This window comes from Trachinotus anak, unplaced genomic scaffold (genome assembly GCF_046630095.1).
Source record: "Trachinotus anak isolate AG129_WGS33_773 ecotype Australia unplaced genomic scaffold, CSIRO_AGI_Tana_v1 ptg000008l, whole genome shotgun sequence".
Lineage (NCBI taxonomy): Eukaryota > Metazoa > Chordata > Actinopteri > Carangiformes > Carangidae > Trachinotus > Trachinotus anak.
The window spans coordinates 27,540,572-27,563,757 of record NW_027273859.1 but is presented as its reverse complement, the minus strand read 5'-3'; the positions used below and the strand labels follow the sequence as shown (position 1 = coordinate 27,563,757).

Below are 23,186 nucleotides of genomic sequence, written 5' to 3'. Positions count from 1 at the left end.
CGCAGTAATGGACGGACTGGTTCAAGGAGGTACAGAAGTGTATCAAGCTGGAGGAAGTGAGGTACTCAGCTAAGGGCTCCTTAAAAACCTCTTACATTCAGGAACACTTCCCTGATCATATTAAAGCTGGGGTAGGCAGTAAACTAGACATCTGCACCTCCTCTTTGCTCTGTTTTCAAGTTTTTGGGAGAATTTGGCCAATGAGAGGTCTTTTCTAAGAGTTAGCGTTCCTACTGGCTGTGATTAGCAGCTCACTCTGTCTCCCCTGCATCTGCGTCTGTTTGTGTGTGTGTGCTCTGTAACTGCATGTGGTGACACTGTGTATGTCCTCTCCAGCAAACTCAGCTGGCAGTGTCAGAGGAGTCAATTGCTTTTTTATGCAGGTTTACCCATGTTTAAAAACACGTATACTTGACTTATACCCACTAGTAAGGCATTTCAGAGATGGCAACAACCTGCTGTTCTTCTCCAGGACAGCTAACAGGCTGCTATCTTCATTTCCCTGTAATATCTGAATGTGTTGTAGTGGTAGGCTGTGTAGGTACATTTACCACGAAAGCAGGTGATGCTTATTATTATGTTGAATGTTGCTAATAGTTCTGCTAACTGTAGCTAAAATCTCACGGCTGCGGCTGTGCATATGCCCGAGAGGGGAGAGCTGCAGAGGGGCAGCTGTCTTTTGAAATTGTGGCAACCCCAGCTTTAAATCCTCGACACTGGCACCTGATGCTAATGGCTGCTGATATTAATGTCTTTGCCCCTTCTATTGTCTTGTCTTATCACTTCCTTCTATCACACAACAACTGAACACATATATTCCCAAACATTTCTGACTATCTTACATCAAGGTGATATGATTTTATTTACGCATTGCTGTAGAGTTTCACTCAGTGATAATGATGCCAATTGTCTCCACATGATCTAATTTGTTTCCAGTAATTACACCCAGACACCATAAAAAATCATTTTGTTTAATCTGCTGTTGTTCTCCAAAAATAATTTTAAAAATCTGATCATTTCTTTGGTTTTGCACAGGCTGTTGCTCTCTGTGCCCATCACCTATTACATTCACTCATCTCAGCGTGTTGATATTCGCTCAGTCTCCAGTGAATGCCCGCCAATATCGGTCCATCCTCTCATCACTTTTATCTCTTTGTCATTCACTCTGCCAGTTCTACTTTGAAAACAGCCAACTAATTAACTCCAGCACTGTTATTAAATGCTCAACCTCGCTCTCGCCGTTATCTCAGTGTTCCTGTTGATAATAAATCACCCGGCTGTTTCAGTCGTGAACAAGGTGGAAGTTTATTTCCTACAGGAGCCCCTCGCTTTGAAACCAAGTGTCACATCAATGTCAAGAAATCCGACAAGTTTAAGACTCAAGAGTCATTTATTCAGCACCGCTTACAATCTTCCTAAAAGCTGCATAGGCAGTTTTATAAGTCCCAGAGGGAAGAGGTGACTGTGAAAAAAACCCAGACTGTATGTGGCATAAATTGACGCAAAGGTCCTAAATTTTATCTTCGTCACGTCTGGGGAAGTGGAGCTGATGGAGACTTTCAGAAAGATTGAGCAAGTCCACCTTTTAAAGACATATTGCTCACCCACTGCTGTGTAGGATTTTGTTTCCCTCTAATGTCTTGATTTGTTGTGTCCTGTGAGGCAGCTTCACACGGCTCCATGTTCAAACCTGTCACTTAAAATTGACTTGGGTGAATTGTTCATTCTGCTGTGTCCCAAGACAATTTCCGATCATCTAATACAGTAGAAAGGATGTTTGTTTACTATCACCGGCTTTCTAACATCAAATTCCCACAGTGCATACAGGTAACAGGGACTGAAAGATATCGCAAACCTCAATTCAGAGAATCAGCTGTAGTTCACTTTAATACCAATTTTAAAAATAACACAGTTGTGCCTTACACAGCAACTATCTTTTTGGTAATGCAGTTAGCTAAAAGTCGAGACTGGAACTGTCTGCTGTTCTCACAGTTCTCTTTCCTGTGCCGAACATCTCAGGCCCCAAGATGATGATTTTTAAATGTCAAATTTTCTCTGCATGTGAGCTTGGCAGCTACCGATAAGTACTGATGCTGTGGGAGTCTCACTGGGTGTTGTGTCAGTTGTTTCTCAAGGCCTTCTCCTCATAGTCTGTTTCCATCACCAGGCCTCAGCAAGAGATACTAAGGAGTAGGGAACAATAACTGATACCAACTGGACCTTTTCATAATAATTTTGTGCCCCATCAAGAAACACCTGCACTTCTATACTCTATCAAAAATCCTAAAGTAGAAGTACAATAAAAATACTCCTCTACAAGTAAAACTCCAGCATCCAAATCCTTCTTAACTAAAAGTACAACAGTATTATCAAAAAGGGTCAAAGTAAAGTAAAGTTACTGGTTCCAGTGGGTAATAAAAAATTATACAGTATATGATTATCTATTATTAGATTGTTGACATTGATGCATCAAGGATTAGTATTTTACTACTGTAACTGTTCGAGATCAAACCAGTTTTAACTACCTTACATACAGTTCAGTAGTTTAGACCAGTGTTTCCCTACGCAGGTGTTGGGCCCCCTGCAAACTCTGAGGGTTTGTGAGATTTGACCAGTTTGTCACTTCAGGCCTTAAACAGTTATTTAAATGTTTAGGTGGAGACTCTCTCTTTGGTGGAAGTGATAAAAATTCATTAATCATATGGCAAGGAGTCCCAACTGGACACAGTACAGTACAGGTATGTAGTTACTTTCCACCACTGCATTAAGAAACTTGTTTTTATGTTTTATGATGATGTCCTCCTACCCCTTTTATGTCTGTGCTCCCTGTAAAGCAGTTTGTAAAGAGCATGTTTGTGAAAAGTGCTGCTTAGTGTTGTCGGGCTTGCAGATAATGTTGGTATCCACTGACCAGTGGAAAAGTTCAATTTTCAGCAAAGTTTCCTGCCTGTCTCCACGTACAGAGACGTATTCGCAGCAGTAATCATATCTAAACCCAGACATCAGACATAGGCCGATCCTCTTAGTGCAGAGTTTCCGCCTTTTGCACTTCAAGAGTGCCACAGACAGTCACTCTGCACGGCGCTAAAACCCTTCCACTGATGCTCTTTAATGATAACATCCTCCGTGCTGATCCTGTCTTACCCCACTGTCTGCTCTTTCCACAGCCTGTTCACCGGCTGGCCCTCGCCCTCCAGATGATCACATCTTATCTATCAGAGGAGAGCGAAAGGCCTAGATATTGGGGGCGGGGCATAGGTTTACCTTCCATAAATGGTGTCTCACATTGCTTGGCCTTTACATACAACACACACACACACACACACACACACACACATACTTGTACTTCTATCTTTGTGAGGACACTCATTGACATAATGCATTCCCTAGCCCCTTACCCTAACCTTAACCATCACAACTGAGTGCCTAACCCTAACCCTGACCCTGATCCTGACCCTGACCCTAACCTTAACCTAACCCTAATTCTAACCAAGACCCTAAAACCAAGTCTTAACCCTCAAAATGTGATTTGAAGGTGTCTCAAAAAGTGAGGACCGGCCAAAATGTCCTCACTTTCCCAAAATGTCCTCACTCTGTTATTAAAATACTTTTTTTGGTCCTTACTATGTAGCAAGTACAAGTACACACACACACACACACACACACACACAGCTGCTTTTCAACCAACTACTCCAGTGGTGTCAAGATTAAAGAGCAATTACAAGCTACTACTCCACCAGTGACAGATTTGAAGTGGAATCAATGTGATGGTGACCCACTTCTGGGAGAGAAAACGAAACAGCTAGAGAAGAGGAGAGGAAAAGAGAAGGGATGAGAGGAAACGAGGAAAGGAGACGAAAAGACATCAAGAAGGGGAAAGGTAACAGAGAAAACAAGAATCAGAATGAAGAGAATGTTATTTATCACATGGAAATGGAAATTTGTCTTTGAATTGGCACAGAAAGGTACACAAAGAATAAAAAAACATACTTAAAGTAGAAATATACATATAAGAGTAGATGGTGAAAAGAAGCAGAGAAGTGGGAGCAGAGAAAGCTTTAGTGGCTGAAGCAGTAAAATGTTAAATGTTAAAAGTTAAAAACAAGATCGCGGATTAGTGAAGGTCAAGAAGTTGATGTGTGTGTACATAAATATTTAAACACGTCTCCAAGCTTTTAACTGGTGCTGAATATAAAGATAACTGAAGTCGTAAAGCTACATTTATTTGCACTGAACTGGAAATTATGATGATATTCTAGAAAAATACATTATGAGTAACAGACTAAAGCTATAACTATCTGTATCTCCAGTATAACAGGTTGTGGACTAAAGTGAGCTGGTCTGAGGCCTGAAAATGAGTCCCACTCCGGCCCTGATCTACAATATACTTATCATTGCTCAAATTAACGTAATCACTTCAATACAATGTTCATTTTGTTTTTAAGATTTGTGGAGACACTTTCTAATTTTAGTGTTGATTGGCTGAAATGTGAAGTCCTGAACAGGAGCTCTAACATGATCTCAGGATCCTATACCGAGTGCGTGCACATCAGTAGAAAGCATTTTCAGGGAAATATGAGTCGATGGTTTCTGAATTAAAACCATGTTTATTACAGGGATTATGGACACTTCACTTTATGTCACAAATCAGATTTAATCTCTGTACATCCCAACTGTATTTATTCAACAAATCATGATTGAGGAGAGCTGACGGTCCCGGTCTACTTAAAACACACACAAGTGCGCACTCTCTCACAGACACACACACAAATTTTTACCAATAACGTTTCACAACCAGCACAGGTCAATCTTCCTGCAGCTCACAGTCATCTATGAGATAACACATAGGAACAGTCCGTCCATGAGCCTATAGACGTGAGCTGTATTCTGCAGGGGAAGTGCTGCTGGTGAAATCCAGGGACCCCTCCTCTGTTCCTGCTATCCCTAAGGTTTCTCTAATTATTTCTTTTCCTGGTAGAAGTTATCTGTGGAGATTTTTATGAACAGTCTATGAGTAGAGATCACTGATTGTATATCAAATTGGACGTAGCCCCTGTGATGTCACCTATAGGTTTCTGAAGAGCGGTTTTGCCTGACTCACATGCCTCACATTTAGCACAGCTGGCCGTTTTCTGACGTTACTGAAGACAGACCTTATTTCAGGTGAGGCAGCCCACCTAAGTTATAACCTGCTGCAGGAAACCCTGCATATCATACTGTATAATATAAAAAATGCAGTGTTTATGAGTGTTTATGAAGTAAGACAACAGTCTTTAACTCTGCTTTTTTGCTATTTTGTATATTGGTGTTTAGGAAGGAATTAGTTAGATGGAGTTAACTTCCCATGGTTTGTAGACGCCTCAAAGAAAATTAAAGGCTTTGACTGTAACGCTGAATGTAGAACTGTCTGCAGGATCATCTGCACTGGCCACCTCTGGATAAACACAGACTATGTAGGGCACACAAAGCTTTATCGCCAATCACATAAAAACAGCCAGTAAGCCAGTGTACTGGCACTTGACATCAGGAAACAGTAGCAGTGCTAACATCAAGTGTGTGTGCATCACCATCTGGCAATGACAGAGTTTACAGATGTAAGATAATAGCAAGATATGGCTGAGTTTCAGCAGAGTCATCACAGAGAATATGTAAATTCTACTGTATTTTAGGCTGGAGAATGAAGAGAAATTGTTAAAACACATATTTTATATTTCTAATAATAAAACACTGTATTTGCCAACATCACCAGTTATATTACTGATATTCATATTTTGTTCTCTGTCCCTCTCTGTTTCGCTCACACATCACAGAACACAGTCATTAAATCCGCCCTATACAGATCATAAAATAGGCTCTTCAGAATACTGAACATTTTATCTCATTAACTTCATTTTCATGCCAAATTAGTGATTTCCATCTCCCCAGAGCAGTTGTTTTAACCGTCAAATGAGGGGAATAGCTCATCTCTCATTCTCCATTTGACCAAACTGTACGCCAGCCAAGCACGGCTGGGTTGGGTCACAGCAAAGACTCCTGGGTAATCGGGTTTAAAGTAAAGGCTCATTACCTCCTCTATTTCCTCCTGACCCACACCGCAGGCCTTCAGGGTAATTCTGAGACACAGACTGGGTCCAGATGTGTGGGTTCAGATGAGCCGACGTCCAATTTCATGCTTTTATTCTGCAGAAAAGAGAAGAGATTCGTGTATTTGACTTTATCAAAGGAAAATTTTAAACATAGCATTGCTCTAACATGCAGGATTTGTTGAGGTGAACTGACTTTTAAAGAAAATGTAAACCGGCACAAAAACACTGAACAGAAAGCAAATATGGTTCAAATTCAGATCCTGGCTTTAAGTCCTGTGATGTAAAAACATGGCCGAACAGAGGACAACCTAGATGTGACTACATGGACTGCTTGGATGTAAAGTAGGATGGCGATGACAAACACTGTCCTTTACAAGCTCAAGAGTCACTGAAGTCCGACCTAATATCTGAGCTGTGTCCACTCTTCCATGAAGCTGGATGCGGGTCGGAGCGATGAGCTCAATCTCTCTGCAGGCCGGCGAGTTCTGATCAAAAGAACAAGCCTTTCTCATCTCAACGCCAAACAATCTCTCAGAGTGTGTGCCTCAGGCTGAGGCATGTTGACACTACACAAGCCAGGTGTAATGGAATTGACCTCCACCGCCAATCCTCCACTGCTGCTTCGCAGATTGACACATCAATAATATCTTCTGCACCGGGCGAACTGTAAACTCAGCAGATTGTAAATACAGGTTGGACAGCTGCCGCAGCAGGGACAAGGCTCCCTCTCTCTAGATGTCTTTTTAGTTGCAGGATGAGCAGAAAAAAAACTGTAAAATAACTTTTACATTCATATACAAATAGACTGTAAACATTGTAGTTACATTTGTTGTTGGAATAGTTAGTGTAGTTGTTGTTGCTGCTGTTATATTCTGGACTGTGAGGGAGATGTTAGTCTCTCATTTAAATATTACATTACTTCTTCATTTAAAGGCAGTAATATATTCCCAAATTCTATCTTATCATTGAGCGGGTGAGTGGAGTCACTTCAAAAAGATGCTCAACCTTGTTATGTTATTGACAATTTACGGTTTCTTTATGGTCTTAAAGGAATAGTTAGGGTTAGGGTTATAGGGAGCTAGGCACTGACCTTGGTCCTAAGATTTAGATGAGAAGGTTGATGCTACTCTCATGTCTGTGTGGCCTTTGTAAGAAAACTCCTCATCAGGACTGTTCTGATGGTTTAATTACTGGTCCTTATTCTCTCTCTGATAAAGTTTTTCATTCAGTTTCTCACTTCCAGAGTCTCTGATTAATGCTGGGGATTTATAATTACAAATCGACAGCTCTGACGTTTCATATTACAAAGTGACACGATATGGAATTAAAGGTTCGCCCCGTGTCAGACCACTGCTGGGTACCGACACATGACCAGAGCACAAATGAGGAGATTAAAGAGCAGACAGAAATACAGAGGAGCAGTTTAGACAGACGTGAGTTTGTGAGTGACATATAGGAGGAAACGATCAATTAATATTAGTCATATTTGCATAATGGAGTGAATTTTTATATTTTCTGTGCCCATTTACTGAGCATAACATTTCTTTTTTTGACAGTGCTGTTTCAAATTCAAAGCAGATTTCCCAAAAGCGACTCCATCATTTTTCAGATCAGAAGTGGTTGTCGAGGAAGAGGAGCACGTTTTCTCATTTGTTCCAAATTGTATGCAAATGAACAAGCTTTAGTTTTTTTAGTCAGAGATCTTCAATTAGTAATTTCAGTGAGAGGCATCAATGAAAATGACCATTTATAGCACATGGAGATACAGTTAGATTTGGCTCTGCAAGAAACTCAGAGGATTCTGCTGGGTGAGCTAATGCTAATGCTAATGCTAATGCTTTTCTCTCTATTGTAAAACCCAAATATAAGTAGGTTTATTTCAGTGCATAAACATTTATATGCACACATCCACATGCTGTGCCAATTTTCTACCTGACTATATTCACTTTTTTTTGCTTTGATTAAAGAAAATAATCAAATACAATCATAATTAAAGGAGCCATTTGTAAGTTTTGCGATTGCTACATAGCAAAAAAGAGCTAAAGAGGAAAAATTATACAAATAACAGGTTGTTTCCCACAGCCAAGTTTTAATGCTAAACTTAATTATGTACTTGATTAGCCAGCACAGTACGTTACTGGTTGATGTCCCCATACCTTACAACAACAGATGAGTCGGATTGATCTTGTTTGTTGAATCTGTTTTCCGGACAACCTTGCATTCTTTAAATGTCAGCCCTCTCACTGAAATGAATCATGACCACTCTTTTTTAACTTTCCCTAAGTTTTGCATTGCAGTGTTGACATTATATAGTAAGACTCAACATTTACCACATATCCTAAAGCTTTTTCCAATAAACTGAATACGCTGCCAAATGAAAGTGCTGCCCAGAAGGATCATCATCTCAGTTTTCTCATTCAAACCAATTTTGAAAAGTTATTTTCACAACAGACAAACAAACATTGCAATCTAAGGTAGTAGTTAATTTCATTCTTTCTGCAGGGTGATATACAGGATTCATATTGCTGGCTTGTAATTACCAACACCGGGTGCTGGGAGGGAAAAAGGCCTGAGTGCTGGTGATAAAAACGGTTTCACGGTTCATATCAGAGATTGCCTTCGTCCAAACTGCTCGAAGATTGTGTGTCAGAAAGTAAAACTGTACCACCAAAGTGAAATGTTGCTTTAGTTTCCCAAGGTAACACCTCAGATCATCACTTCAGTCACTAATGGTGCTAATGATGACAGTACCCTGAGTAATATATCTGTATTAGTACATGTCACCTCTCATCTCATCACCTCTCAGCAGAACTGCTGCAACTGAAAAATCACCTTGAGCTCTTCTACTCCTCAAGCGACCTTTGCAAGTAGAGATGGGCTTTCTGTTTTTCGGTTGCAGTTCCCCAATATATCTTTTAATGATCAAGTATTCATCCCCTCTGAGACGTGATCTGATAAAGCTACTGACTGAAGAGAAGCTGAATAGTTTGTATTATTTTTGAGTGACACTAATAGGTTAGCACTGTTGCATCACAGCAAGATGTTTAAACTTAGTCTGTCAGGACTTTCTTTGACCTTCTCAGTTTCTTTTTTTTTTCCCACAAAGTCCTGCCTGTTTGACAGCTGGGTTGTCAAGTATGCATTTCTAGACCAAATACATCATGGCAAAGGCTTCTCCGGATGCTAGTGGATCATTCTGCCCTACTTTCCAAATTAGATGCAATAAGTCACAAGTAGATTTATAATGTAAACGAGACCAATAAAAAAGCATCTGCATGGTGTCTTTTTCCATTGCTACGCAGCATCTAGCTAAACAGGAAGGGGCTCACAAGGTTTGTCCAGGGCTTTTACAATCCTGACTCCACATTATTTAATTTTCAGTTTGGTTTGGCATTTTGTCTCCAGACCTCCCTCCTTTCCCCTGCAGCTGTCCCTTGGACTCAGGCTACCATCTTCACCGTGGGAAACGTTATTTAGCTCCTCCATTTCCATTTCCTGCTGTTAGTTGATTAGGACTTACAGATTTACAAAAATATGACACACATTTAAATTAATCTAAATTATTTATCTCTAAGGTCCACCAGCTCATTCTCATCTTCATCCAATCACAACTTGACACGCTGTCCTTTAGCCAACCACTAGTAAGCTGACAAACTCTAAAAGTGTTTTCTCTCTCTGCTGTCATTCAGCTGTAAACATTTTGTGACCCACCTCCACCCCTTCACCACCTCGACCGTGGATGCCTGACCATCTCCAATCAAATCATTCGGTCAGAAGTTTCCCTCTCATGAAGCCATCACATCCTCGAGCTCTATTCCTCATCACCACCACCAGTGTCTAGACTCTGGAGGAAGGTTCCTCTAATTGGAAGGACCTCAAACCTATGGACTGCTGTCCATGGTGATTCACTTCCTGCTGAGTCTAAGTGCCAAAGTCTATTCCTCAAAATTTCTCATACTGTTTTGTTCCTCTTATTAGTCTCTCCTGATTGAAATAACAACTTGTTGTGGGTTTATCCAGGACCAGTTATAGAGTGGCAATCTGCACTGGGTGTATCCCATCTATCACCTAATGCATGCTGGGATACAATGGATTAATGACTGATGATATAGTTTCAGAGTTTGTATCGACCACAGCCTCTTACCCTGGAAACTGGTGTGGATAGAAAAACTTTTACTCAAAGCCATTTTTAAATGTTTTCACATCAGTGTGAACATGTCCCAAGTTAACCCTGTTTCCCAGTGTATGTAATGAACTATGGTCATAACGGGGTCTTTGAAGGGAGGTGGCACCGTCAGCAGGCCTCTTACATCTGACAGACTTTATTAAGTCAGGGTGATGAGCTGCAAATCCAGACAGCAGGGGTTGTGATGGCAGCCACTTCTCCTGTCAAAACTGATTAAGGTATCAGGGCTCATGTCTGGGGAAGGGAGCGTTGGGTTGTGGGAGGGAGGGGAGTCCACAGTCTGGCAACAACAATATCCCAGACTCAGTAATGTCTCAATAATGGGATGTGAACGCTCAGATGGGGATGGCACGAGGAGGACAGGAAAGGAGGGAAAGAGGGGTCAGGAGGATGGGATGAGGAGGGGGAAATGAGAGACTAAGAGTGATGTGTTATCACAGAGATGGCTCCTCGACAGATGGGCTTCCACCTGGGTGTCTCTCCAGGGTAATAGCTTTTGATGTGATGTCAAAAACCACTGAAAGGGCAGTGGGCAAGGAAATCCCGTCTACTACTTTTCCTGAGGTAGTTTGGTGGTTTCTGATCTTTTTTGGGAGGTTTTCTTTATATCCGTCATCCTGTAAAGTACAAGTCTGTTTTTTTTCAGTGGCCTGCATTGATGCTGATGATGTGGCCTGTGATTTTTGTGGGAATGATACTGTGGCAGTAGATGCTATTTGTTTTGTAAAGCTTCCTCTGGAGCTCTAAGCTTGGTGGTTTATAACAATTTTCGGATGCGCTATTGTGGAGCCCTCTGGTCACTTTTTGGGACCCTCCACTGGTGTATTTGGTAGTGTTAATTGGTGGTTTATTGTGTTTTGTAGTATCTGATGTGTTAGGACTGGTGGTTTTGTGGTCAGTGATAGAAAATTTGGGTAGTATGTGATATTACTGGTGGTTATTTGATATATTGGTCCTTGGTAATTTTGTGGTATTGTTTGGTAATTTAAACAGTTTTAGTGATTTTGATTATCAAAGAGTGGCATTAAAGTCATCTCCAATAGTGAGGCTTTCATGGCTTAACTCCTACCTCCAGACTGCAGCTTAATTCAATCTTATTTCCCAGACATATGGTGGCTCCACACATCTGGACAAGCTAAAAAAAAAAAACAAAAAACAAATATGTAATATCACACTTTCTTTGTGTCCCTGCTCTTGTGTGCAAAGCAACCACAGCAAAAAACAAGAGTGTGATTTGAACATCACAAAGGAGCACTTAAAAACCATGCTGTTCTCCTGTCTGCCACTACCACTATATGTTGAATGAGTTGGGGATTATTTTTGCTCCCTGCCAGCTGCCATGTAAAACTGGAGGTAAACATGCAGCACAGCCTCTCAACACAGTTAAGCTCCTTTTGCCATGAAAGGGTATTTTCAGGGCAAACTGCTACAATCAATGAGAGAGCTGTGTGAACACGGAATCAAAAGATCCTGTAGTCTGAATGATAATTTCTGGTGGTGCAGGCTCTCCTTTATTCCTTTCAATATTTACTTATGGGATGTTTTGTTCATTGATCATCTTACACATCTTACAACATTTGATGAGAGGATCAGCACACAACCACGTCTTATCTCTCTAAATAATGCCAATAGTTATTTTCCAACTTTACTAAAACCATTAATTTACTCAACACATTCACACTTGAGACACTTGAGAACCAGTGGAACATTATTGGTATGGATGCCTTGCTCAATGGCAACTTGACATCAGTTGCTGAGAGGACAGGAAATAATTGTCTCATTCACATTTCCTGCATTTAATTCTGGTGATGCTTGAAATTTCCAGCCACAGTCACATTACAGTTTGAGCACACTGTAAAAAGTTGTGGTAAATGGAGACTGGTCTTCTGTAAGAAACAGGCCCATAGGTCGTCTGTACAGCAGGTCACTTTGACCCAGGTACATTGTGTTGTTAAGTGACATCTAGTGGTTGTAGTTATGATGACAGGAGCAAAGGGAAAAGTGCAGCGATGTAGTTTATAGTGCAACAAAGTCCTCGTCAGGAGGAGGTTGGGGTGGATGGATAGGTCAATAAAACACAGGAATATGACACAGGGGAGCGGTGTTCGATTCCCATGTGAAAGTAGCAGTTTATGTCGTTTCTGTTATCAGACCACTGCATGTCATTAACTTTGTATTTTTTCTCTTTGTCAAGGTAAGCATATTTTTCAATGTATGTTTCCGATTGAATAATAAATGAATATTTACTTGCAAGGAAATCATCAACTTTTAAACTCAACACAACTAACTTAATTCTGACTAAAATGACTTTTGAAGAAACCTTTTTTTTTTTAACTTGTACCAAATTAAATGATGTCTTAAATCATGTATAGAAAAGAGATACTTATACTCACAGCTAAGCCGTTGAAATCAGCCTGATTACATTCTAAAAATATCGGAAACTTTATCAGTCTTTCTAAGTTTTTCTATGTTGAGTTTCAGTTTTTATTAATTTTGAGGACTCTTCAGGTATTTCCTCCAAGAAAACAAAAAATATATTTCAGAATTAAGCACTAAAGCATTTCACTCATTTACACTGAGGATGCTGTAAAACGGCACCTTTTGAAAGTTCTGTATGTGAGTTTTCTGTGCGAGTGGTGATTTGACTCGCCTGTCCTTTGTTCACAAACACCTCTGTGAGGTTATTGGCAGCTCTTAGTTGCTAGGCTACGTTTGCACACAGTGAATGCCATCTAGCTTATTAAATATGTCTTTTGGAAAGACTAAAAGGAGGCTTTTATGTCAGCCACTGGCTTCAACTAGCCAGCTTTGTGCTGCCCTGATTGGTTTGCTTGATTGTAATGTGACTAACAAGGGACAAAATAAAAGCTGGAATGAAAAGCCTGCAAGGACAAATTATCTCCTTGCTAGAAAACAGTGTAAAATATAAACCCTACAGTCCAGGGCAGAACTGGGGCATCATAGACTTGATAGAGTGAGAATTTCAATCTCGGTTGAGTTTTAGGTTAGAGGGTTTATTAAATAGTGTTAAAAACATCATTCACCGAATTCATTCAACATGCCTTAAACTTAAAGCTGCTCCTTTAAACATATCTATACTGTGAATGAATCAAATGATGATGTGTTAATTGAAAGGGGTTGCTCATAGTGACAAACCTACAGACATTTATTACCCAACTCTGCAGTCTACCGCTAGTCTTCACATCATCTTTTCGTGGCCCTTATATCACTAATTTGGATTTTCAGCCCTCAAACTACATAACCGAGTTTCCAGCAACATCAGGCAATTGTTATTAGCTACGCAGCTCTGACTAACTCACTGTACACTATCTGCCCAGTGACGCGTTTAAGAGCCAGGGGCCAGTTACAAAAAACACCTTAAGTTTTCTACTTAAGTATAACACTTAAGGTTAATGAAGATTTAGCTGAGGGAGTTACTTAAGGGTGTTGCACAAAACAATTTACATTTAATTTAAAAAGTAATTTACAGCAGCGATGGAGATTCTACAGTGGTACAATTAAAAACTGTTGCCATGGAGACTGTTTGATGGCATTTACTTGTAATACCTGTTATCAATTTTGGGAAGCCGCCAACATTAAAGGACTGCACTGCTATCTCTCCTGTTGTTTTGACAGGAACTTCATTGTTCAGCAGACGGCAGCTAAGAGTGTTTAAACTCTGTGATTGACTTGGCGTTCTGCTGATCTGTGGACATGAAACACCTCGACTATAACTGACAAGGCAAGATCCATGGCGTGAAACACTAGATCAGCCATTAATAATGAAGGAGCTGGAAGAGCACAGCTGCAGAAAACAGAGTGATCCAACTCAGATGGTCGGACAAATCATAAATCAACTGAAGGTCAAATCTGTAAAGTAGAATCAATTCCTCATAGTTAAGGGCATTCATCGGCTTCTCCCTCTCTTCTTGGGATGTATTCATTTTCTTCATTTATCACCATAAACTTGGTCATGTTGCAGTTAAGACAGAGTCAGAAGTACCTTTAGTTTTTTTTCCTTGGTTTGGTTGCTACGGTCTTTTGTGCAATAGTATAACTAACTTTAAGTGATTCCTTAAGTGTAAAACCAAGATAAGGAGAAAACCTTAAAAACTTAAAACCCTAAGGGTGTTTTGTGGAACCATTTTTATTTTAGGGGAACCTTAATTTTTCAGGAGTATCTTTACTGAAGGTGTTTTGTGCAAATGCAGTTTTTTCTGGATCACTATTAGCAGTGATCAGCTCCCAGCAGCTTTGTGGGGTCACTGTTTTCTGCTAAAGTCCTACTCATTGCCCTTTCAAGTGGTTTTCTGATTAACCAGTGGGACCTTGTGCACCAGTGGAGAGATCTGGCACTCAGATCAGGGAGGAGGACCGCAGTACAAGCAGAGACGTCATTAAGAGAATAATCCAAGGTGCTGCCTCAGGCACTGGCTGCCTGCAACCTAAGGCTGGTGGAGAAAGACCGAGAAGCAGACTCAAGACCCCTGACTCGCCCCAGGCTTTGCCCCTCTCTCTCTCACCCCCATCTCACTGCTTTACAGGGGGGCTAACTGAGCCAGCAGCAGAGTGTCAGCAGAAGCAGGGATGTTACAGGAGAGTCATGCAGGATGGAGGAAGAATCTGGTGATAGGTATTAAGAGGTTCTCTGTACTCATCCCTCACTGTCTGTCAGAATATTTTACTTCTAATTAGGGAGATATATTGATATTTCCCCTCATTTTGCTTGCTTTAAAATTGTACACTAGCTGGATGAGGGGTTGAGTTCTCACACAGAAAAGAACTGAAACTCCTTCAAAGCCAGATACAGTATTCGGTTATTTCCTCTCTAAATTTTTTAAATGGTTTCACATTGATAACTGTTCAAATATCCAATATTTCACAAATTTAAAAATAATATATTAAAGGACAGTTTGAAATATAAAAACTTTTGTGATTTGTGCATCAGAATTTTTTTTCCTCCCCCAATAATCAACTTAAAACCCCTCAGAATTATCTTGTGGGCCCTTGGAGGGCCCCAAACCCTAGGTTGGAGATGCGCCACTATGAGCACCTGCAGCCATAAAGCTGCTTACACACTGATGCATCAGCAACAATAATCTTATAATATAATATATGACAATATCAGTCACAGGACACGCACTCACTGAGGCTACATGATACTTAATACTTTTACTGAAGGATTGTTTACCTTCTGTTGTAAAATGTAGTACATACTTATATAATCATTTGTGTTGTAGCTCATGCTGCTGTCTGAGCGCACTGAATGTGACAGTGATGGTCTGAACTAAACATTAAACCAGCTGAGGGTGACGCATGACTGCTGATAGAAGAAAACACGAAGACTTCCTGTCAGCTGGAGAAGTACAGACATGCTGTGGCATTTGTGTGCCTGAATGTAAGTCCGGTGTCAGATGTAACACAGATGTTCTTACTCTTTAAAAGTACATTTGTTAAATGAATGTGTTCATGTCCAGCCTGCTGTTGAGTATGGATTCAGTTCACACAGCGCTACTGTCCCCTAGGGGGGAGGTAGAGGTATCACTACACTTTGCACTATTTCAGGTAGCACTTATTGCTCATCACAGGGTTTTTCATGGCTCAAAATGACGTGTTGGTGGCACCATCCTGATCACATACCTGCATGTGTACCGTGCCTTAAACTGCCTCAAGCAAACACTTTTTACTAACATCATATTTTAGGAATTCTAGTGAGTCCTGACAAATTTCCTGAAGGACAATAATAAACTATAATAGAATAATAAACTACAGCAATTTAGGAGATGTCACTGTGTGCATTTTTCACAATATCATGACGTTTTAAAGACTTAAAATGATTTATTGAAAAAAATTAAAATTAAATAATAAACAGATCAATCAAGACTAAAAATATTTTCTTTCTTTCAGCCTTATAAACCCTTGCTGCCTTTGTGTCATATTTACAAATTCACTGTTAGTATGTTCAGATTTCTTTTATCTTAATATTTTTCCATTTGAAACATGGCACTGCCATGGGCTCCCCAGTATCTCCCATTGCGTTAAACCTCTACATTGACTGCATAAAAAGCAGAGCCCTGAACTCTGTCAGAGAAAAAATAGCAACAAGCCACTGGTTGAGATATGTGAAAAACACAAGGGTCAAAATTGAAACCCAAGAAGTGCAAGCCTTTACAGAACACATCGACTCAGTGGACAGAAACAGCAAGTTTACACAAGAGGATGTCAGAAAAAACAGTTTGCCTTTTCTTAAACTGCATATTCAAATATACAGGAAATCCACTCACAGAGACCAGTACCTGCTCTTTGACTCTCACCACCCACTGGAACACAAGCTAGGAGTTAGAGGGAACACAGAGACCTGAAGGATGCACTTTAGGCTTGTGGTTACCCTAACTGAGGTCACTGTGACCTTGACCTTTGACCTTTAGACACCATTTTGTCCTTGAGTCCACGTGAATGTTTTTACCTACTGTGAGGAAAATTCCTATAGAATGCACATCACTGAGTCCAGGTGAATGTTGTCTAATTTGAAGAAATTCCCTATAGGCATTACGAAGAAATTGCATTAACAAGGCCTAGCTAGCATTAGCGTGGGGGGTGGGGAGGGCTTTACTCCCAAACTTACTTCAGATGTATTTTAATGAAAGCAGCAACACTACAAACAGCTGAATCTAAGTTGCTGCCACTTCAGTCATTATCATTAAAATAAAAAGTGCTGTGGGAAGGCATTATTTGGCCTTCCAGTTGTTATGAGGTCGGATGAGTGCCGCCAGCTTTTGAGATTTTCAAGTCGGCCTTGAGTTGGAAAAGGTTGAGAACCACTGCTCTAACACAAATGCAGAGATGCAACAGTCAATTCCTATAACACTTTCCCAGGCTCTTCTGATTTCATTACTTGTCAGTGGATCCTTGTTTTGAGCACTTAACAGATCAAGTGAATTATGTTGATTATGTCATAACAACGGCACACGTCACAGTCTGGGATGTATACGATGGTAAGTGAAGAGTCGGTTCTCACAGTCAACACAGTGAATGCAGGAGAAAAGGGAAGGTGTAAAGACCCAGGAGACACTGACAAGGGTCAGATCCGGCTGGACGACTGGGTCGGAGAATCTCTAGAACAACAAGGTTTAAAGGGCTTTCCCACTCAGTCTGGTCTTACTGCTACTGATTCATGGTGCCCAACTGGAAACTGGCCTTGCTGACCTGTTGCAGATTCGTTTTTCAACATCCAATACATAAAGTTGGAAAATGTCCAAAAATCATTCTGTCCGTTCTGCACACACTGCAGCGATCAATGCAAGGACGACAGCTTGTAACATGCTACGGTTATTTTAAACATCTTCTGTAGCAACTACAAAGGTTTAATTTGGATTAACTGCAGATTTGAACTTGTGTCAGACAAACATTTCTCTGAGTGTTTTTGGTTTCTCCTCTCTTACCTCCTGCATCTGCCACAGATTCACTGATTCACCCTACAGACTCCTGACGTTGCTGCTGACTCGTCACATCCACCATGGTCTGTTGCTCAGCATCCACTTCCGGTTATGATGGCCTCCTTAATGGACAGACACATAAATATATCTCTATAATCTATTCCTGACCCGCTCAGATGTTGTCTGAATGTGAAAAACCTTTTTCCATTTTCACAAATAGAATAAAAGTTTCACAAATCTGAAACTGTGTTTTAAGAAGCCTTGAGCTGCTCTGGGTTTATCTAGTCCAGATTGGACCAGTTTAAGTGCAGTGGGTTTTGATCTGAACTTGGTCCAATGTGGTCTGGAGGTCAAAAACCAGTGAAGCTGCCCTTTCGTGCTTTCATAAAACAAAGTTTTCACAAATGTGAAGGTGGGTTTCAAACTGGCTTTAACTACAGTGTCTTACACCCTTTCACAACAGTGAGTGCTGCAGAAAAAATTAAAGAAAAAAAGTATTAACTGGCTAATCTGAAACTGATTCAGCAGCTTGTGAGGTAGATTATTAATACAGGAGTTTATGAAAAGAGAACACATTGGATATCACTGGAGATTTGTTCATCATTTGTCCACCAGAGGGCTCTGCTGCAACATGAGACTGTAGCCAGTGGGAAGTTAGGTACGCAGATGGAGAAATGTGGCTGGTGTGTGTGTTCAGCCTTTCACCTCCAGGTTTTCTGCTCTTCCGTCCCCCTCTTTGTTGAGATAGTCCTGCTGACCTCGCTTTTCTTTCATTTCCTGTTTCTCATTACCTTCAGGCTAAGTGACTGTTGAAAGCAAAGCAAAAAAAAAGGGTTACTTACTTTGCTCAAAATGTTAACACTTATGTTGGAAGAATGTGCAAATGAAAAACACTTGGAGTATAAAAGTGTAAAATGAAGATGGGTTTTTATGGGTAAACATTGTCATTATTGGAGTTATTGACATTTGGTAACAGTAAAGTACGGAAATGCTCCAAATCCAAAACCCCAGATTTAGAGAATTTGACCAGCTCTTATCATGGCTGCCACTTAAATACTTCCAGGTCATTTCACTCATTTAGGAACCTTCCTAAGCAAAAAAGACTTTCTGACCACAGGCCAGGTTAGAGTGAAAGTCAGAGGGTTTTGAACATGATATTCCAACAGATTTGCTGCAGAGACTTTTCTTTACTTTAAAGGAGGCCCAGTTAGTTTGGACTGAGTCTGTGGTTAACCTGGAAAAAAAGGAAATCACACACATCTTAATATTTTGAAAAATCGTATTAAAACTGATAGTAGTTACCATGATCTGGGCACAAATTTACTCATCTTTAACCGCAACAATCTGCAAACACACACACACCTAACAAATCTATTCAAATTCTATGGTTTAACATTTAAGTACATGGTCTCCAAGAAAATGCATGTTTAAATGGTAAAGTTAAATGATGAGCTGACTTAGTGTTGAGGACGCTTCCGATACAGAGCAGTACTTCAGTCCTGTCACTAGAGGTCCCCACAGACCTGCAGGTCAGGGAGGAGCCTGACTCCTGTGGGCTCACTGTGTGGACGTGGTCTTAAACTTTATCAGTCAAACAACTGTCAACACAGTGACTGTTGAACAAGTTTGCTGTATGTGCAGTCACCATTAGAAGTGATCAAACACACATCTACCTTATATTGTTTCACACGTTTTAGTATTTGAAATAGATTTCAGATCTAAAGATCTTGCTGAGTGAGACCAAGAGTGCATTTAGGTCAGGGATCAAGGAGGAGCTGCAGAGGGAGCTGACTGAGCTGTATGTTGTTATGTGCTTTTCTGTATTTTGTTTGTTCAAATTCACATCCAATAATATAGACATAGAAAAATGAAGACAACAGGTCTGACAGCAAAGAAAAACACATAAGCATCATAAGCATAAGTTAGCATAGCTTTAGCATTAGCATTAGCATTAGCATTAGCATTAGCATTAGCATTAGCATTAGCATTAGCATTAGCATGGGGGGGCATGGCTCTGGCTGTCACCGGTTCAGGGCCAAAAGGAAACAATAGGGGTTAGCTAGCAGCATGAGTTAGCATAGCTTTAGCATTAGCATGTGGGAGCGAGGCTCTGGCTGTCGCAGGCATGGAGGCAAAAGGAAACAATAGGGGTTAGCTAGAAGAATAAGTTAGCATTAGCATTAGCATTAGCATTAGCATTAGCATTAGCATTAGCATTAGCATAGCATTAGCATAGCATTAGCATTGGGGGCGAGGCTGGACAGCCCGACCCCCAGGCGGCCCTGTGCACTCCCCGACACCATATAGGCTCAAATTAGGATCAAAATGATTTGAGCTTGTAAAGTATGTTTACAAATAATTTCAATGTTTTTAGTTGTAAATCAACCTTTGCAAACCTGTAAAATAAATCCGCAAGAGAAATTCAAGTTTATACATGTGAAAAAAGTTGCTTGTGGCAACAGTACACAGATGTTGACAAAACCAGTTCTTCCTTCACAGCGTCTTTGTTTCACCTCAACACTGATCACTTGTTCATAGTTTTGAATCACATGGCTGTTCTTTAACAAATACAAATCTCTGACACAAGCACAATTTTTCCACCTGCAGAAACTTGAATTTCTCATGTAGTTTTATTTTACATGTTTATAAAGGTTGAGTTAGAACTACAAACTTTGGAATTATTTGTAAACATCACTTCACAAGCTCAAATCATTTCGACACTAATTTGAGCCCGTATACGTGTGGGGCGGAGTCGTGCGCATGACTTACCATTTCTTGCTGGTTGTGAGGGGCCATGAGGCCTGAGGTGGGCTCTGCCATACCTATGAAAACACATCATGGTAACTGTATTAAATGAAATGATTTTCCATTTCAGGGCAAGCAAGGACGTCTTAAGGAGCTCTTCTTCTATAAGCATTCTAAGGACGTAACATAAAACAAGTAGCAATCATCCATTTAAACCTCATTTAGCAGATACTTTAAGTACAAAATTATGGAAAATATCTGTTGTAAATTTACTAGTTCAAGCACAACCAGCAAAGGTGACATGAAATAGTAGCTACAGCTAATAGAGTTTGTTTTTAAAAATGTCTGCTGCTAAACTAACATATGTTCACACCACATTTCTCAGCATAAAACAGCTGTGTTACACCTTAAACTGCTCAGTTGTTAAGTGGTATTTTACAGTTTGTAGAGCTTTTGTTAGTAAAGTGATAAATCACCCCCACTGTTGCCTGGATGTTGTCCACAGACCTGTGGAGGTTGTGGGTAGTGATGGTTTCTACTCCCATCCATCACAAGCAATAGGCCATGGAAGCTGCCAGGACACTGCATCTTTATTTCCCACTGTTAGACTCTTATTAGACACTAATTAGACTTATTAGACTCTTAGAGGATAATTTGTGACACATTACAACAAAATTGTCTCATAAACTAAAGTGAAAGTCCATCATCATATTCTGGTTGTTTTAACTGATGGATTTCACTTTAATTTACCAGACAGTTCTGTTGTAATGTCTCACAAATTAAGATCTAGGAAAGTCTAACAAGAGTCTCATTAGTGTCTATAAGAGTCTAACAGTGGGAAATAAAGATGCAATGTTGTGGAAACTTCAAGAGCCTAATGTTTGTGACATATGGGAGTAGAAACTATCACTACTTACATCAATATATATCAGTTAAAGTACATCTTATATTCGGTTTCTAATTAGAACATAATTTAGTCTGTGGTGTCTATTTGGTGTAAAACTATGTTTACTTGCTGTCTAATAAAGAACATGTTTTTTCTAGTTTTGTCTCATTTCATACAAAGTGCAGCTTTTTATGTCTCATTAGCGAACAATAGAAAAGTGCAATGAGATTTGTGTTTGTAAAAAGAAAAACAAGACTGTGTTAATAAAACTGAACAAATGACATTAGTGGTGAAGTAACACAAAGACACTGAAAGACTTCTGTCAAAAATCTAAACAGATACAGAGCAGAAAACTGTAAACCTGGGCGCCCAAAGTTCCCACACAGTGTGTAACCCTGAAGTAACAAGTAGCATTTTGACCCTATTTTTATACAACAATCTGATTGGACAGTGACGGTCCAGTGACAAAGCAGGGTCCAATCAGATTCAAATGTAAAAATAATGTCAAAATTGTACTTGTAACTTCAGGGTTCCACACTGTGTGGGAAATTTGAGCTCCAAGTTTCTCAAACAGTTTTCTGCTCTGCATCTGTTCACAGACGTTAACAAAAGCTCGTCTTTCACAGCGTCTCTGTGGGAACTCACCTCCAGTGTCGTTTGTTCAGATGTTAAATCAGTTTTTTAGACAAACACTAATCTCTTCTACACAAGCACAGTTTCTTCACACGTACAAACTTACATTTCTCCTGCAGATTTATTCACAAGTTTACAAAAGGTTGATTCACAAACACATTTGGAATTATTTGTGAACATCACGTTGCTAGTTCAAAATGCTTTTGACGCTAATTTGAGTCTGTACAGGTGTGGGGTGTTGTCCTGCCAACCACTTACTGTTTCCTGCTGGTTGTCAGGGACCATGAGGTGTGGTCCTGGGCTGAGGTGGACTCTGGCGTCCCTATGAAAACATGCAATTATAAATAAAATACACTTTCCAGGGTGTTTGAAGCAGCTCTTCACAAAACAATTAGTGAGTAAAGTCTTACTTAAATTAATTTCTCTGACCATTATTAACTCAGTCAGGTGCAAGTTCAGCAGGAAGCTCCCATCTGCTCCACAGAAGGAGGCTGCACACAGCGACACTGCAGCTACTGTTGACAGGAGTCCTGGAAAGATTGGAAAGTTTCCCTTTCAGTGAAAGAATGACTCCACAGTAGATCGATCATCCTTTTAAACCTCTTTTAATACTGTGAGTATAAAAGTATGAAAACTGACCAATATAAAAACAGCCAGTAAAAGTGACATTTAATCGTAGCTGCAGCAAACAGTTTACGACTCATCACAACAGTTCATTCAGCATCAAGCTCCACCCTCTACCTGAGCGGAACCGGAACCGGAACCGGAACCACCGGGACGAGCGGCGGAGAGGAGGGCGGAGCTCCTGTGATTGGTTGGGACAGTTTGTAAACAGGAAGCAGGACTGTGGCGGGAAACATGTATGTATTATAAGACCAAGTTCTTATAATATAAGACCAAGTTCTTATAATACATCCATGCGAGCAAACAAACAACCGGAAGAAGCGTTAAAGCGGTGGAGGGATATGAAACACAATTTCCGGTCAGTAATTTCAGAATAAAACCAGATCGGAAACAGGATGCAGAACGTTATTAAGATCTAAACTGCGATTCCAGCCAAAGTTTATAAGTCTATGAAATAAACCTTCATGGGAAATTAAAGTTTGATTAGATCTGTATCGGTAGAAAGAAAAAAAGAGATTGTGAATAAAAACTATGAACAAATGACATCAGTGACACAAAGACACTGAGAAGACTGTGTCACCGTCTGTGAA

At 40.2% G+C, this 23,186-nt stretch overlaps 1 long non-coding RNA gene across 1 annotated transcript; it reads right to left on the bottom strand.

The window, feature by feature from the left end:
* Positions 1-4,811: 4,811 nt before the first annotated feature.
* Positions 4,812-22,834, bottom strand: LOC139623469 (uncharacterized). Its single transcript, XR_011691515.1, has 6 exons — positions 22,402-22,834; positions 22,231-22,294; positions 20,478-20,530; positions 18,414-18,514; positions 17,715-17,830; positions 4,812-6,180 (listed from the first exon to the last, which is right to left on the bottom strand). It is a non-coding gene; the product is annotated as an uncharacterized lncRNA (long non-coding RNA).
* Between the last annotated feature and the right edge of the window lie 352 nt (positions 22,835-23,186).